We start from the raw sequence: 16,950 nt of genomic DNA on the forward strand, positions 1-16,950 counted from the left end.
AATTTTTTTAATTAATGACCGGCCATTACATGGAAAAGCCTGTACAGGGGGAATTCCTTTCGCAACGCAACAGACACGCCCACGTCAAAATTTCGCAGTAATAAATTTCATAATAATAATAGATATATTTGTGGAGACTGGGCTCAAGTTGTATTTTGCAATTTTAAAAATGTGCTGAATTTCACAAGTTACTTTGCGTTAAAGATTAGCTCTTAATATGACAAGAAAAATGCACTGAGCTGTCACCAAAATCTTACAAATGCAATTATGCCATCTGGTGGCAGAAAAATTACCTCAATACAAATCAATGTCACACTAGTTTTTTTGTTTGTTTGTTTTACAGTTTTTTTGTTGTTGTAATTTTTAACGCGCTATTAATGACTGCCCCTTATTTGGTAAGCCTGTACTGGGGAAATTCCAGTTATTTCATGTTAGACTGTCACCAACGTCTTACAAATGCAATTCTGCAAAAAATAAAAAATAAAATAAAAAAATGCAATTATGCCATCTAGTGACCTAAACACAAATCATTATATAAATATAATATCAATATAATTGCATTTGGCAATTTATTATTATATTATATTATTAGTATGGGATTTTTTTTTAATGGGCTTTAGGTGAACTGATGAATACACACACGCACGCACGCACACGCACGCACATGCACATGCTCACCCACATACAAAAAAAAAAAAATATATATATATATATATTTATATATGTATATGTACAATAATATCAATATAATTGATGAAGTATTATGAAATGACTGTATCAATGACTAAAAGATGCTGCCATATTTCTATTAGTTTAATTTTTTTTTCCACTTTTATCTTAAGAGTATGAAAACTTAAAAAATATATTTTATTGTACATTTAGAACAGATATAACATTTGCGATGAATCGTAAGTTAACTATTGAAGTTATGTGATTAATTACAATTAAAAAATTTAATTGCCTGACGCCCCTAGTTAAAATCCTAAATTGTTACTTTTTTTGTTGTGGCATGTAAGAGTGAAAATATTTGCGACAAGTGTGCTGCTACATCCAGTGGATGGCGCTGTGCTGAAAAAAAGCTTGTTAATGTTTCAAAAATCAAATATCGAGAGGGTGGTGTGTCATTTTCCTAAGTGTCAAATTACCAGCATGCATGTCACATGCACATGCACATTTACATTTGAAATGTGACCACTCCCAAATGTATCTGCAGTCTTGTGCAAAGCCAACGAGAGGAAAAACAGGCCAGGTTTGCATTGAAAGGCTCCCTAAAAGCATGTCCCCTGTTCTCATAGCAGAACATCTGTGTCAACACAAAGGCAGGAAAAAAGAAAAAGAAAAAAAGAAGGCAGCCCACTGGTATGGAGTTAAATGCTGGAGCAGAAACCGCTAGATGCAAACAACACACGCGCACGCAAGTCATCCTCGCATACTGTAGTTAGCGTGTAAGGCATGCACTTGTGTGTTTGTTTTCTCTCGGAGGCGCACGTCCTTGTGTGTGACAGCTGCATGCTTGCATGATTTGTGCAGCCTGCGACAGTAAATAGAAGCACGGGAGGGAACATTTTGTTGACTTGTGTGGCTTTGCGCTCATTCCAGACATTGAAAAGGCACAACGCAAGCGCACGACGCTTCAAATTGCTTTTGTCCTCAAATTGTCATGTGAACGGGGGGAACCGTTACAGCTGTGTTAATGCGTTCATGCAAAATCATTCTTGGCAAGATTTCCAGGGAGAAGACAGACATATATATATATATATATATATATATATAGAGAGAGAGAGAGAGAGAGAGAGAGAGAGAGAGAGAGAGAGAGAGTTTATTAACTATGGGCCTGTGAAGTCCTTTGAGAATCGTTGTGTGATAAATAAATTGACTTGACTATTGTAAACTAAATAAATAAATAAATAAATAAATGAATTAATTAAAAATAAATATTTTAATAAATGTTATAAATTGAATTTTAATGTAATAAATATTTTATTTATATAGTATAATAATATAATATATTATTGATATATTATTTATTTACATTTAAGAAATATATAAACTATAAAATATAAATACATAAATAAAAATAAATACATACAATGAATTGATTAATTTAACTCTTTGACTGCCAAAAACGTTAAATAACGTTTCGTAAAATCCTATGGAGGAGTGCCAAAGACGTTAAAAGACGTTTTTTTCAAAACAGGTGAAACTAACCATTTTCTATTGTTGATTACTCAAAAACGGAATAAGGTAGAAACAAACTTTTTTTTTTTCTGATGGAAGATGAGAGTCCAATCTTGTTTTGGCAGTATGTGTGTTTCCATAGTCCAAACACATAATTTTCTATGGACCTTGAAAGATCAGTCAAAATGCTTAAAATCGGCTGGCACCCACGGCATCCCTTTTCTGAAAACGTCTGGCAGTCAAAGAGTTAAAAAAACTTCAAACTTCATAAAAAAATTATGAACAGTTTGAACATCTAAACTGCACTTCAAAAGAAAAAAAAAAGACTGATTTATTTAAAATACATTGCATACTGAAGTTAATTTTTTTTAAAGCTGTTCTTAGAGATACAAATACAAATAGACTGTATTTTAAAGTTAAATACATTTGAAGTCTACTTAAAAAATGCACTGTACTTGACAAGTAAAATAAAAAAATAATAAAAAACTGTACATTATATTAGAATTGTAATTGATTAATTAATTTGCGTACTGAAAGTAGTATGCAAAAAATACTTTGAGAATAATTGATCTAAGAGGAAAAACAAGCTAAAAACGAGTCTTAAGTTTTTCACACTATCGGGTTGGTTGATTTGTTTTAACACTTGTGTGACAAGTATGTATTTCAAAAATGTTCACCTTTTATCAGTAACAATATTGAATTTACATTCACATTCTTGGCTCGTACTGTTTCAACCTCGTTCCTCTGCATTCTAAGTTAGTATGAGTGAGCTCCCTCGGGGACAGGTGACCTTTCAGCCATCTGTTGGTGTCAAAGTTAAGCCAATAAGTGTTTATGCAGCATATCTGATAAGAAGTTGGATTAACTGCAATGTGATGTCATCACTTTTTGTTTGCTTTCTGTCAACATTTAGCGTGAACAGTCCCAATATGGAACGGCACAAGGCAGCTTGATTTATAGAGCGCATTTCATACAGTGTGCTTCACATCATTCAAAATTATTAAAATAATGCACAGTGCAAGTACAAGATTTTGGGAAACATGATTTTCAAAATGCTTTGAAAGGCCTTAATCTTAGGTATGGGCTAAAAAGGATACTTTTTTTTTTAACATGGATTTAAAAACATTTACTCTTGGGCATGACTTCACTTCTATTGGCAGTTTATTCCATTTGCTTGCAGCATAACAGCTAAATGCTGCTTCGCCATGTTTGCTTTGAACTTTTGGTTCCACTAACTGACCTGAGTCTACGGCAAGGTTATTTTAGTTAACTAAACCTAACGAAAAAAACTAAAACTAACGGAAAAACTAAAATTCCAAAAACAATTTTGTTAACGAAATAAAATAAAAACGAAAATGCTTTTTAAACAACGAAAACTAACTGAAACTACATTTTATGTTTACAAAACTAACTAAAACTAACTATATGTCCTTTGTTTTAGTCTTTAGTAATTCATTTAATGCGTGAGCCTTTGGGGATGATAAGTAATACACATAAAAAAATTTTTTTTTAATTATACTGAAACTACCTAAAACTAAGTCCATCCATCCATTTTCTTGACCGCTTTTCCTCACAAGGGTCGCGGGGGTGCTGGAGCCTATCCCAGCTGGCTTCGGGCGGTAGGCGGGGTACACCCTGAACTGGTTGCCAGCCAATCGCAGGGCACACAGAGACGAACAACCACACTCACAATCACACCTATGGACAATTTGGAGTGCTCAATTAACCTGCCATGCATGTTTTTGGAATGTGGGAGGAAACGAGGAGTACCCGGAGAAAACCCACGCAAGCACGGGGAGAACATGCAAACTCCACCCAGGAAGGCCGAAGCCCGGGCTCGTTCTCACGTCCTCTGCACTGGGAGGCGGACGTGCTAACCAGTCAGCCACCGTGCTGCCCCCTAAAACTAAGTATTTCTGAAATAACTAAAACTAATTAAATTTAAAACTCAAAACGAAATGCAAACTAACTAAAGTGAAAAATTCCCAAACTATAATAACCCTGCTCTATCGACAGAGCTCAGAGCCCCCGAGTAGGTTTATAATTCCTTCAGCGCTTCACACTGCATGCATATGTTTGAATGTCCTCATTAATTCTTATCGCTTGGTGTCACTTGTAGGCTTTTTGACCACGTTATTATGCTCTACTTTGTCGATGTGAATCCGGAATTTGTCTGATGATTAAAGGCTTATTCCGTTCGACCAAAAATGGTTTGCTTGTGAGCAGGAGTTAGCGACGCAAGAGCGCTCAGCGCGGCTGCTGTTACACTCCACTTGAGCGGCCCTCAAACAGTAAATGAATGACTCCATTCTTGTGTGCGAGCCCATGCTTTTGTATGTTGCGCGGGTGTGTGTGTGTGTGTGTGTGTGTGTGTGTGTGTGTGTGGGGCCTAATCCATGTTGCGCTCCAGCTATGTCCCAGTCAAGGCAGGCACACCCACATGCACACAAACACATGCACGCACGCACCCTCCCACTGCCCAAACACGAGTCTTTGTGGAGTCAACAAGTCGCTCTGAGGTCTTAATTAGGCGCTGGGGCAACAAAAGGACTTAAGAGACAACGCTTTGACATGGGAGCATAAAACATGAACATCAAAGTGTGTGTGTGCTGTTTTTGTCCTTTTTCCTGCCTTGGATACATAGGAGGAAATTCACACAAACAATACCGAGATGAAAAGAATGAGGCCCTCTCGACTTTTGAGGAAAGAAAATTGTCCCCCCCCACACTCCACCACCACCGAGAACATCCTTTGCTTTCCTCACTCATGTTTTTTTTTTTTGTGGCTTGGAATCTAATTGGGAGAGAGAACACATGTAGGAAGAAGAACTCCTCCGCCTCCTCCTCCTGTTTCCTGCATTTGACGCGGATGCACACGCGCGTTCAATAGCCCAAAATGAATACTATAGAACAATGGTTGTCAAAGTTTTTACACCAACTACCTGTAGACCTGAATTAAAAAAAATAAAAATAAAAACCTTGCTAGTGTTCAAAAATAAAAAGTTGGGACACAAACGGACCAATACAAACACTTTCTGGATTGGTCATATTGACCCAAGTAGTGGATTGGTCCATTTGATGGCCCAAATTAGGTTATTTTTGACACAACTGTGTTTAGAGTGTACAATAATATACTGTAGTTGTACAATAATATAAGTACAACCCGATTTTTAGGGTTGTTTTATATTTTATATTTTTTGGGGGGTCAAGTCATTAACCCGGTATTTTTGTCATTGTTGTTATCATTATTAAACCCGAATTGGGTTATCTTTGACCTAGCTGTTTTTAGACTGAATAAAAATATCAGATTTACTAATTTTCTTTGGTTTTGTACAAAAAATAAAATGAAAATATTTTTTTTCGGTCATAAAAAATGTTTTGTGCAAAACAATGCAGAAAGTTGTTTTAAATTGACCCAAGTAATGGATCGATCATTTTTTTATTAACCCAAATTGGTTAATTAATATAGTTGTACAATCAATATAAATTGTTTTGTACAAATCAACCTAATTGGTTTGGTTGTTTTGTATAAAACGACCCCATTTTATATTTCTTGAGGTCGTTTTAGTAATTGGCCTGGTAATTTTTTTCATTACTATTATTATTTTATTTATTTATTTTACCCAAATTGGGTTACTTTTAACGCCGTTTTAGACTGTACAAGAATTAATATCAGATTTACCCATTTTATTTGGTTGTTTTGTACAAAAATCATAAAAAGTGTTTTGTGTAAAACAACAAAAGTTGGGTTAAATTGACCGAATGATGATTTTTTTACTAACCCAAATTGGGTTATTTCTTGACCCAATTGTTTTTATAGTGTACAATGATATAGTTGAACAATTAATATTGTATGAGTTGTTTTGTACAAATCAACCTGATTGGTTTAGTTGTTTTGTACAAAACGACCTCTTTTTTTTGGGGAGGATCATTTTTTTATAAATCGACCCATTTAAAAAAAAATAATGTACGGTACAAAACGAACAACCCTGTCATTGCGCCACGAGGAGTCACTTTGATAGGTGTCGGTAAATGAAATCAGCTGTGTTCACACTTTTTTTTTTTTTTTTTTTTACAAACACCATCAACCCCCCCTGGTCTAACTAACCGCCACACCAAGCGCAGCCCTAGTCACGAAAATAGCATCCGGAAGTTGTCCTGGTTGGCCCGCCATTACGACACACATGAAGGAAGTGGGCTGTAACACGCCAACAAACACACTGACTTTAATACACTTCCCCTTTTGTCCGCTGCTGTTTGGGCCGCTCCCAGCTGGATGAGCCTTGGATTAAAGGCCACTTCCTTCACTCTTAATCAACTGCAAGTTGCTGTGAGTCAAGAGGCGGCCTTGTCTATTAACACCCCCCCCACCACCACCATCCCCCCACCCCCCACACACACACATCGGAGCCATGAATACTTTGAGATTGCCACTTTAGAGATTGTGAGGACCAAGACACACCCCCACCATCAAAAATCACAGTCGGCGGGGGGATCTTCAAATATCCTGTGTTTCGAATCGCTATAAGTCAAGCGGCCTTAGACGTCAACGTACTAGCGGTAGCGCTGCTGCTGTGCGCGCGCGCGCATGTGTGTGTGTGTGTAGTGGGGAGATAAGCTTTATGGCCTGTGCTTTGGTCATCAAAGAGATGTGCTCTCCTTCTGTTCTCCCCCAAAACAGACGTCCCTTTATCACATCTCGCGGGGATAAGATGACTACGCTCTTTCAGAGGTGTTTGATCTCAAAAAGTTGCGGCGTGCCAGAAGGCCGGCGTGCTATGAATTATAACAACATGCGGCCGGCGCAGCCGTGCCGTAACTACCGCAAGTTCCCGCTCACGCTTCGACTATGATGTTCTTTAGACTCAAAAGTGGAGGTCAAAGTTTCTGCATCCATGTACATAATACTACATCTTTGCTTCTAGTGCATCTACAGTCCCTTTCAAAAGTATTGGAACGGCAAGTTTATTTCCTTCCTTTTTGTTGTACAGACGCTCCCCTACTTACGAACATTCGAGTTACGAACAACGGTACATACGAACATGTCTGCGCGTACAGTATGTCGAAAAATGTTCGGAAAGAAATGCTGTAAGTTAGATTTTGTATGCGCGCCTTTTTCCGTGTAGTGCTTCTTTCCGCCGCTAATACCGACGCTTGGCGCTGTGAGAGCTCATTGGAGGCTGAGCAACGTGGCGAGGAGGAGGAGGAAGAAACGCCGGTCCAACTGAAGGAGGATGTAACTTTTGAAGCCGATTCCAGCGACGACGAAGACCCTCTCATGATATAAAATCCTCCTCTTCCTCCTCCATCATCTCCTCAAGCATCGAGTACATCTTCCAAAAGTAAGTTAAACTTCATTTTATTTATCTTATTACGTACATGTACATACTGTGTGTGTGTCTCGCTCTCTCTCTCTAACATACGTAGTACAGTACAGTACTGTACGTATTCTCTCCATTTTATTAAGTTTTTTTCAGTACAAACCAATGCAGGTTACTTGTACAAGCCTTAAACATACTTATATAAACCTTCAATATACTTATATAGGCTTTAAACATAAGTTATAATACAAAATATAGCACTGAAGCAACTTACGAACAAATTCACCTTACGAACGATCGTCCGGAACGTAACTCGTTCGTAAGGTGGGGAGCGTCTGTACACTGCAGACGTTTGGGTTTCATATCAAATGAGGAATATCGGAGAAAAGTTTAGAAGTCCAGCTTTTGTTTCATGGTATTTTCATTCAGATGTGTTAAGCAGAGTGCTTTTCAAGTTAGCAAAAGTATTGGAACAGACATTATGAAAGGAAAGTAAAGTGAATAACTTTATGAATAACTAATTTACTATTTGGTGGCATAAGCCTTACTTGTGCATCAAGCCTGCCAGTTCTTGTTTGTTTCTGAGGGTTTCTCCTTTCAGGAGGTAAAATGCATCTATTTGGGTTAAGGTCTGGTTATGGACTACATGCCACGGAGGAAACGGGACTTCCGGGTTTTCACCCATCAACTTTGTTTTTGTTTCCGGTTTGCGACGCGTGGGCCGCGTCCCAGCACTTGCGCTCCCGCCTTTGTGCCCCTCGGTTGCGCGTTCCCGTTGAAGGGTGCGAGGCTGCGAGTGTGTAGTGTCTGTTTCAGTGTCCGAAGTCTGTTTCATGTTTGAACAGCACTGAAATAAAATATTAAGGCTTAATGTTCCATTAATGTAACATTCTTCCATGCCTAATGTGTGAATCCTAACCCCAAGTAAGACATTTTGTTGAATATTCCCATAAAAATTGATGTTTAAAAATCGATTCGGCCGCATATCGAATCGATTCGAGAATTGCACGGTGTAATATCGCGATATATTGCCAAATCGATTTTTTCTAACACCCCTAATATATATATATATATATATATATATATATAAATTCTATCGTATGGCTCTTCCAGAATTGAAGGACATTTTCTGTCACTCCCATGAAATTTGAAATAACCCATTCACAAAATTCAGAAACTTTGCACTTGCACTTTGTATAAATTGTTGTTGTCCTTCAACAAAATGTAAATGTGATTGTAATAAAAGAGACTCCTTCTTATTGAAAATGCCAACTGAATACATACATACATAATAAATACTCTAGATCAGAGGTGGGCCGGAGTCCTGCAGGCTTTGCATGCTGCCCTTCTCCGACGCAGCTGATACATGATCAGCTCATCAGCAAGCTCTGCACAAGCCTGATATCGATCCTGCTGATTGGAATCAGCTTGTGTTGGAAGTGAGAAACCTCCAAAACCTGCAGGACTCCGGCCCTCGAAGACCGAGATTGCCCACCTCTGCTCTAGATAGACATTGTTGTTGACCCTGGGTTTCTCTTGAACCAGGAAGTGCCTAAATCTGTCTTAAACGGCAGATGTTATTGAATTGCTGAAGTGGATTGAGGGAAGTTGCTGTATGTCGCATTGTTCATTGACAGTTGCACACCTCAAACGTGTCATTACAGATGAGACGGTGGACGTGTCGCCGCCTTGAGACACGCCCCGTCTGTGTTTGTAATGACCACGCTTCATGTCCTAGCCTGTTATTACCGGCGGGGATCAGAGACAGTTCTTCTCTCTGCCCCGCCGGCAGAAACTTGGAGCGGAGCGCACATCTAACGAGTCCACTAATGACGACTGAATGCCACTTGACGCCTTTGCAAACGCAGTCTAGTCCATAATAATAGGAACAGACAGAACTCCTCTACGTGTAAACAAATGGCCTGAGGTGTTTCAGTCATTTGGGAAATCATGTTGGTCAAGCTACCAGATATGGTCAAATTAAGTTATATGCAGAAATTGTACACTCATTTTTCAAGGTGACATTTTTGTTCAATGACTTTTCCACAAATAAAACAGTGCCAGATGTCTTACTAAAACATGTTTTGAGTCAAATTATTGTCCTATACAAATTAGACTTGATCTTTTTGTTTGACTGTTTTGCTTAAACCCAAAAACGTATAAATACGTTTTTAATACTTTGTCCTTGACTGCCAAAAACATTTATACGTTTATGCTAGAGCATACAAAAGGCTTTGATGCAGCTTCTGAGCTGAAGAGGTGGCTTATAGCAATGGTAGCTATTACAAAAACGGCCAGCAGGTAGCTGGAGAGTATAAGAGATCAGCCAGGGCCATGATGCAACAAGCTCTTTTCCCCAGTGTTTTCAACAGATTTGTGAATAACGATGAAACTTAGCTATATTCTAACGCGAATTGCTGCAAAACAGAAACAGATCCAAATACTGTATACTTTTTTTTCCCCCGATTAAAGAAAAGACTGGCAATAGAACACAATATTCTGTGGGCCTTACAAAATCAGTCAAAATCCAGTAAACCAGCTGGGAGCGAAGGGGGTTACTTCAGTGAAAATGGTTGGGAGTGAATGAGTAAAACTACTGTTTTGTTAGGTAAAAAAAAAAAAAAACTGACATGAGACATACATGACTAACAATATCCTTGCCAACTGGAAACCTTAGAAGCGCTTTGCCCATAATTGGACGCATTGCTTCATAAGCAGACTTCATGAAAGCAAGAGTAATGCGGCGGACCACACCCCAAAACACACAGCAAGTGCCCCTTGAACAATGTGGCCACTGTACACCGGCCAGAAAACCAGAACAGACACCTGTGCTGCGTCACTTGTATGATAGACCCCCTTTGTCCGACAGTTACGCCATCTCGGCCCTTCCATGTCTTCCTGTTATGGAACTTAAGTATTCCACACAGTTTAATGCAACTACTGGTTTTGAAACCGAGGTTCTGAACATTTTAACTCCAATTCTGTTCAAAATGCAATTTCAAACAAACAGATTAGAGATATTGCTCTAGCTGATTTTGTTTCAAATTCTACTGAATTGTACTATTGCCAGACCACTAATATTAACCACTTCACTTTTATTAACTAGTACATAACATAGCCATTAGTCTCACATCCTCAAGCTATTATCATACTTCCGGTGTGTAGCAGAAGTTGACCCAAGCTCGCATGAGCATAAGAGCTTGGGTAGAGTCTAAAACTGCAAAAGTGGGGGGTTTTGTTTTTGTTTTAGTTTTTGCCCCTTGGACCGGTTTCATGTAAAGCAATATTTTGATAGCACAGGAACAAAAACAATTTCAAAATACAACTTTCTATTATGCTGAATGTGGTTGCATTTCTTCTGTATCACATCTTTTTCTTTGCTAGCTTTTGGGCTTTTTTTTTTTTTTTTTTTTTTAAATATATACTTTTAAATACAAGTCACCCGACTTAAGACTTTGTTCCGATTTTTTTATTACTTGCAAGTACAAATATGAAATATGAGTAGGATGTGGTGGTATTTATTTCCACTTCACAACAAGTAGAAGTTTGGTTTCAAGCTGCCGCACTTGGTTAAAGTTTACTGTCAAACTAAACATAAAACAAAGATAATTTCATGTTGTTTATTTAAAATAGCTATATAACTTTCCCTTAGTCTGCTAGCTTAATGCTAACACATAATGCCAAACGCCATAGGGGGGCTAACAAATAGTATCCATACGAGTAGAAAGAAAAAAAAAGTATCACAGCGACATACTACGATAATTTGAAGGGGGGGGGGGGGTAATATTTCGAGGGAAAAAATAGCAAATTTGCCACTTAATAAAGTCTCAAATTTGCGACTTTATAAAGGAGCAAATTTGCGAGAAAAAAAATCAAAAACTTACGACAAATAAATGTAGCGTAGCTATAGTTTAATGTGAGGATTCGTTGGTGGTTAATGGGACACCGTTTATAAAATGAAAAGGCAGGATGGAGACAGATTCATTCTTAACGTAAACTTTACTCGTCTTACGCGGCAGCTAGAGCAACAACACTTTCTGATCCACTATCAGCTGACTAACACTAACCAATCAGAACCTAGCATACCTTAGCATGTAAGTAAATTCCAACACATCAACTTAGCTACTTGTACAAAAAAAAAAAATGTATGAATGTGTAAATAATAATTCTGGAAACATAAATGTACGAGTAAATACAGTATACATTTGAACAAATGAATTTAAATGCTTGATCCTCAGGGTGTGTGGACCTTCGCAAAGCCAGGCGTCTTTGGCGCTAATCTCTGCCAAAGCAATTACTATCTCTTTATTTGAAAACCTGACCAAAAAGTATTGGCACAAACTTCCGAGTAGTACGCTACGTGTATTTTTCGTAAGTTTCCGAGTTTTTTTCTCGCAAGTCTGGCACTTTATAAAGTCGCAAATTTGCGAGTTTTTTTTCTCGAAATATTACCCCCACCCTCTAAAAAGAATACAATATTTATACGATTCACTTGTGAAACTCTATGTGTATATAATACTGCTCCTATGTTGTCAAGGCAAGCACACGAGGTGAGCAGTTTGACAAGTGTACAAATTCACATGTGGATGCGCTTGATTTGTACAATAAAACTTCTTCCAGACTCTGATGATCAACTAAAAGCTCTTTCAGTTCAGTCACTTTATGCGGTCTGGACCGGCCATGTGATTGGCGACCGCTTTCTAGCGTGTCTGCACGATCATGAAGGAGGAGGAAGAGGAGGAGGGCGATTTGGGTCCTTCTTCTCGGCTGCATGGGGGAGGAATTGGAAGGATTTATCATTCATGGCCTAATAGGATTTGTTGCTGTTTAGCAGGATTAAGCATGTTAGAGAAAGAATCTATTTATTGTTGCCACTCGGGCGGGGGTGCAGAGTTTCCCCACGCACGGAGAGCATTTTTTGGGGGGAATGGGGGGGGGGGGGGTTGCCTGAACCTTTTAATTTGTCCCCCTACCCTGCCCAAGTCATTTTCTAGGATAACCCGCTGACATGAAGCCGCCATTTTTGGATTAAATTGGCCATTTCTCTTTCATAGTGTTCCAATAATCCAAGCACATGCTCGGTCATGCCAACACGCATGGACCACCATTGGATGTCAGGGAGGGGGTGGCTAAGGGCTTGCCGGTCGTGCTGGTCACACACCAGACTTAACCCCGGGCCTGGTCCATGCGGGTGGACATGGAGGAAAGACAAAAGGAGGACAACCAACAACTCAACTTGGAGTTTTTGGCCTAAAACAGTTAAATTGGAAAAACTGGAAAAATAAATAATTTATGAATAAATTATTCTTTGTTGTGAACTGCAGCAAAGCCAATTTTCATTGGCCAATTTAGTTGAATTGCGCCACTTATATTATTATTACCAAACATTGTTGTAATTGAAATTTGGAGTTATTTTACAACATTTTTATTTATTTATTTTCCCGAGTGAAGGTGTACATGAAACTGTGTCATGCGTGACTCGGCCTTGAGTGGGGGAGGGCCGGCTGACATTTAATTTGGCTCCTTTAATTAGGCTTTGCGACAACGGTCAGCCTCTCTTTGTCCCTGCTTTCCGCTATGGGGGGCCGACATGGCTTATGATTACTGCTTGGCACGTCAAGGCTTAAAGGCAACCCACTCGAGTGATGTCATGCTTATTTCATTGGGCACCATAAACACAAGCAGTGGTGAATATGAATGACTTATTATGGTTGGTCTACAGTTGCAAAACTGGAATGTGAGTGTTGATTGATAATTTCGCCGCATTTTAGTCTGCTTTTAATTAGCCTTATATACCAAGTCAATACTCTAAAACAGTGGTTCTCAAACTTTTTAAACTAAGTAACACATAAACAAAATACTTGGCTCTACAAGTACTACCATAATTGCCAATATTAAAAAATAGGACCAAGTGTTCATGTACAATGTAACCTAATAACTCATAGACAAATCTACTGAAACACTCCTTAAATTACCAAAATACTCTGAAAACTACTGGTTACACAAATACTGTAAATCTATGAAATACTCCCTAAGATGTATGAAAATCTTCTTAATAGTTAACTAAATATGATCAAATCTATCGAAACACTCCCAAAAAGTTACTAAAAATACTCAATCTTACTGAAAAGTTGCCTAAATAATCTACAAAATACTCCCTAAACGTTACAAAAATACATATTCTTAAATCTTAAATTTACTGAAATACTCCGCAAAAGTTATCTAATACATTGGACAGCCGCTATTTGTGGAGGATCGGGATCAATTAGAAAATAAAATATTTAAAAAAAAAAAGAATCAGCAAATAAATAATTCTAGATGTAGTCACATTTCTACGCAAAATAGAGCAGGCTTCTTGAGACTTTTTTTGTGGGTCTATTTATGATCGAGTTTCACGTGGCGACTGGCTTCGGCGACAACATTCTTGAAAAAGTAAAATAGTGACATTGGGAAAAAAAATGCAACTGAGAAGAGAGTGGTAAGCAGAGAAGGAGGACAAGAAAAAGAGGGAAAGAAGAAGAGGTGAAGGAGATGTCAGGGCGACGGCAGACGCACGCACAGACTTAATCAACGTCGCGGCCCCGCTAACATTTTCGCAACAGAAGAAGCCCGCCCACTCAAAACAAGCAATCGTCTTCCTCTCGTGACTTTTACTGACCCCATGAGCAGCTTTCGAGATGTTCTAAATGCAAACTCTGCAGCAAAGTGCAGGAATGCTACCTACTCATGCCACATGATGAATTGACATTGAGGGAAACAACAATTGGCAATTTTTTTTAAGTGTAAAGTTAATCACTGTTAGAAAACAATCACCTTAAGTTTGATTAAAAAAAAGCACTTTAATTGCACAGTCCGACCTTTTTTTTTTTAACTTGCGCTCAAGAAATACTCAATTTTTGAAAAAATAAAAAAAATTAAAAAATTTACTCATTCACTGCCATTGACAGCAATAAATGTCAAAAATTAATTGGAACTATTTCTATTAGTTTAACTTTTTTTCCCACTTTTGTTAACAAGAGTGTGAAAGACTAGAATTTTTTGGGGGTACATTTAGAACAGATATAAAATTTGTGATTAATCGTGAGTTAACTAGTGAAGTAATGCGATTAATTACGATTACAATTTTTTATCACCTGATGCCTCTAATTTTTAATAATCTTTTCTTTCATTTTTTTTATAATAATTGTTTTTTTTTAAGAAAATATTATTAAAAATTAGGGGCGTCAGGCGATTACAATTTTTAATCGTAATTAATCGCATTACTGTGCTAGTTAACTCACGATTAATCACAAATTTTATATCTGTTCTAATACAATAAAAAAAAATTCTAGATATTCATACTCTTATTAACAAAAGTGGGAAGACTGTTAAACTAATCAAAATAGTTTAATTATTTTTTGACATCTATAGCCGTTGATGGCAGTGAATGAGTTAAAAAAAAAAAAAAATAAAAAAAAAAAATAAAAATAAAAAAAATAAATAAAAAATAAAAAATAAAAAATAAAAAATAAAAAATAAAAAAATAAAACTAAAACTAAACTAAAATGAAGCAATTTGGGGGGGGGGGAATAACTAAAATAATAAGAACTGCAAAGAAATTGCGTAGTGCCATAGTAACCTCATGTACATGTTCAACTCTCATGAGGCCCTCGTGAAACGGCAGCCGATGCTCATGGCAATCACGGTTGAGTCATCAACACCAACAGGCGCCACCCGTCTCGCGCTTTTTTCTTTTTTTTTCCAAAACCATGTGTCTTTTCAACACGTTTAACGGCGTAACCACCGTCGACATGAATCACACGCACCAGAAGCCCAGCACACGCCCAGATGCCACGTCGCTCTTATGTTCTTTCTCCTCCATGTTGGGTGGACAAAAGAGTGCGGGCCCAAAATGGGGTCAAAGCTATCAAGACTCACTTAATGCCATGGATATATTTTTCTGGAGAGGTTTTTTTTTGGGGTGAGGGGGGGGGGGGTGAGCGGGGGCAAAGTGGTTTATCAGCATTTTCTCAAGATAATTTTTTTTTATCAAAGCATTTATAATGAGCATCAATCATACACAGATTTACACTATTCAGAGGTTGGACGGGACCCTAAACCACACTTTACAGTAATTGGTTGAAATGATGAATCTCACCTGAGAGACAATCATAAAAAAAACGATATGTGACCTCACTAGTCTAAACATGACATTCTGATTAATATCACATTTGTGAAATATGAGTTATGCAGTTATCTCAGGGGGGGGGGGGGGGGGGCGGCCATTTTGCCACTTGCTGTCGACTGAAGATGACATCAATGTTGCTCGGGACTAAGGTAACGAGCAATCGCATCTCACCTGTTTTCTGAAGCTGAGCGGTGTTTGGTTGTTACCTGAGACCTGAGCAACTGTGATGTCATCTTCAATCGACGGCAAGTGGCAAAATGGCCGCGCCCTGAGATGGATAAAAATGGCTGACGCAATATTAACCAGAATACCATTTTTAGACTCATAGAACATATTATTCAAAAAAAAAAAAATGTGGGGGTTGACTTCAAGTGACGCTAGTCATCTCCAGTCATGATATTTTCTTATGTCACAATGTCATCATATATCACAACAATGGTCAGCCTGTCTCTCTTAAATCTCTTTCTAAATGATGCACAGGTGCTTTTAAGATAAGGTAAATGTGGTGCAGTTACCCGCGTGTGCATAACTTGGCCTGCACATGCATGTGTGTGCGTGCGTGTGAACTGATGCACAAGGGGGCCCTCAGTGGAGCAACTGTGAGTGAGAGCTAATTAAGTGAAAGGCAGATGACAATGAACAAGGGCCTGCCATAGGCCAAACCATCACTCAGGCCTGCTGTAATGAGCCCCCCCCCCCCACACTACAGGTGTGCTGATGACCTTTCTTCGCACGCACACAGGCACATGCGCACATGCATGTTTTCCTTGCCATAGGCATGGTAAGAGATTGACATTGATTGCTCTTTGGTCACTAAAGCCCTTCTTTTTTTTTTTTTGCGGCACACAACCTAAGCTCTTTTTAAAGTATTTTCATTAGAGGGCGTTTTGACTTGCGTCTGTCGACAAGTGCTTGCTCATGTAGAGTTCAGTATGTCAGAAAAAGCCCTTTCTCAGTTTTGACTGGTAGCGAAAGAGTTAAATATAACTAAAACAGAATTCAACTGAGAAAAAAAACGTATCCCTTTAGTAAATTAAGTAAGTAAAATATAACAAACAACGGTATTACTGCAAACTACAAACATGTTAAAGGGATATTTGATTCATTGAGCATTTTCAGCAGTAAAAAAAGTTATCATTTTGTCCAGAATTAATTTGATAACTTTATTATTTTTCATGTACAATTAATACCTTCAAAAACACATTTTTCCGCTTGCTGTCGACTGAAGATGACATCACCTGGGCTGAGGAAGTAGCTAACGACCAATCATGGCTCACCTGTTTTC

At 38.2% G+C, this 16,950-nt stretch overlaps 1 protein-coding gene across 3 annotated transcripts in view; it reads right to left on the reverse strand.

Annotated features, from left to right (window-relative positions):
- The window catches only part of kcnq1.2 (potassium voltage-gated channel, KQT-like subfamily, member 1.2), a 172,031-nt gene that overhangs the window by 69,286 nt on the left and 85,795 nt on the right, over nt 1–16,950 (reverse strand). The gene's annotated exons all lie outside the window — the stretch shown is intronic.

The sequence above is a fragment of the Vanacampus margaritifer genome, chromosome 6 (assembly GCF_051991255.1).
Source record: "Vanacampus margaritifer isolate UIUO_Vmar chromosome 6, RoL_Vmar_1.0, whole genome shotgun sequence".
Classification (NCBI taxonomy): Eukaryota; Metazoa; Chordata; class Actinopteri; order Syngnathiformes; family Syngnathidae; genus Vanacampus; species Vanacampus margaritifer.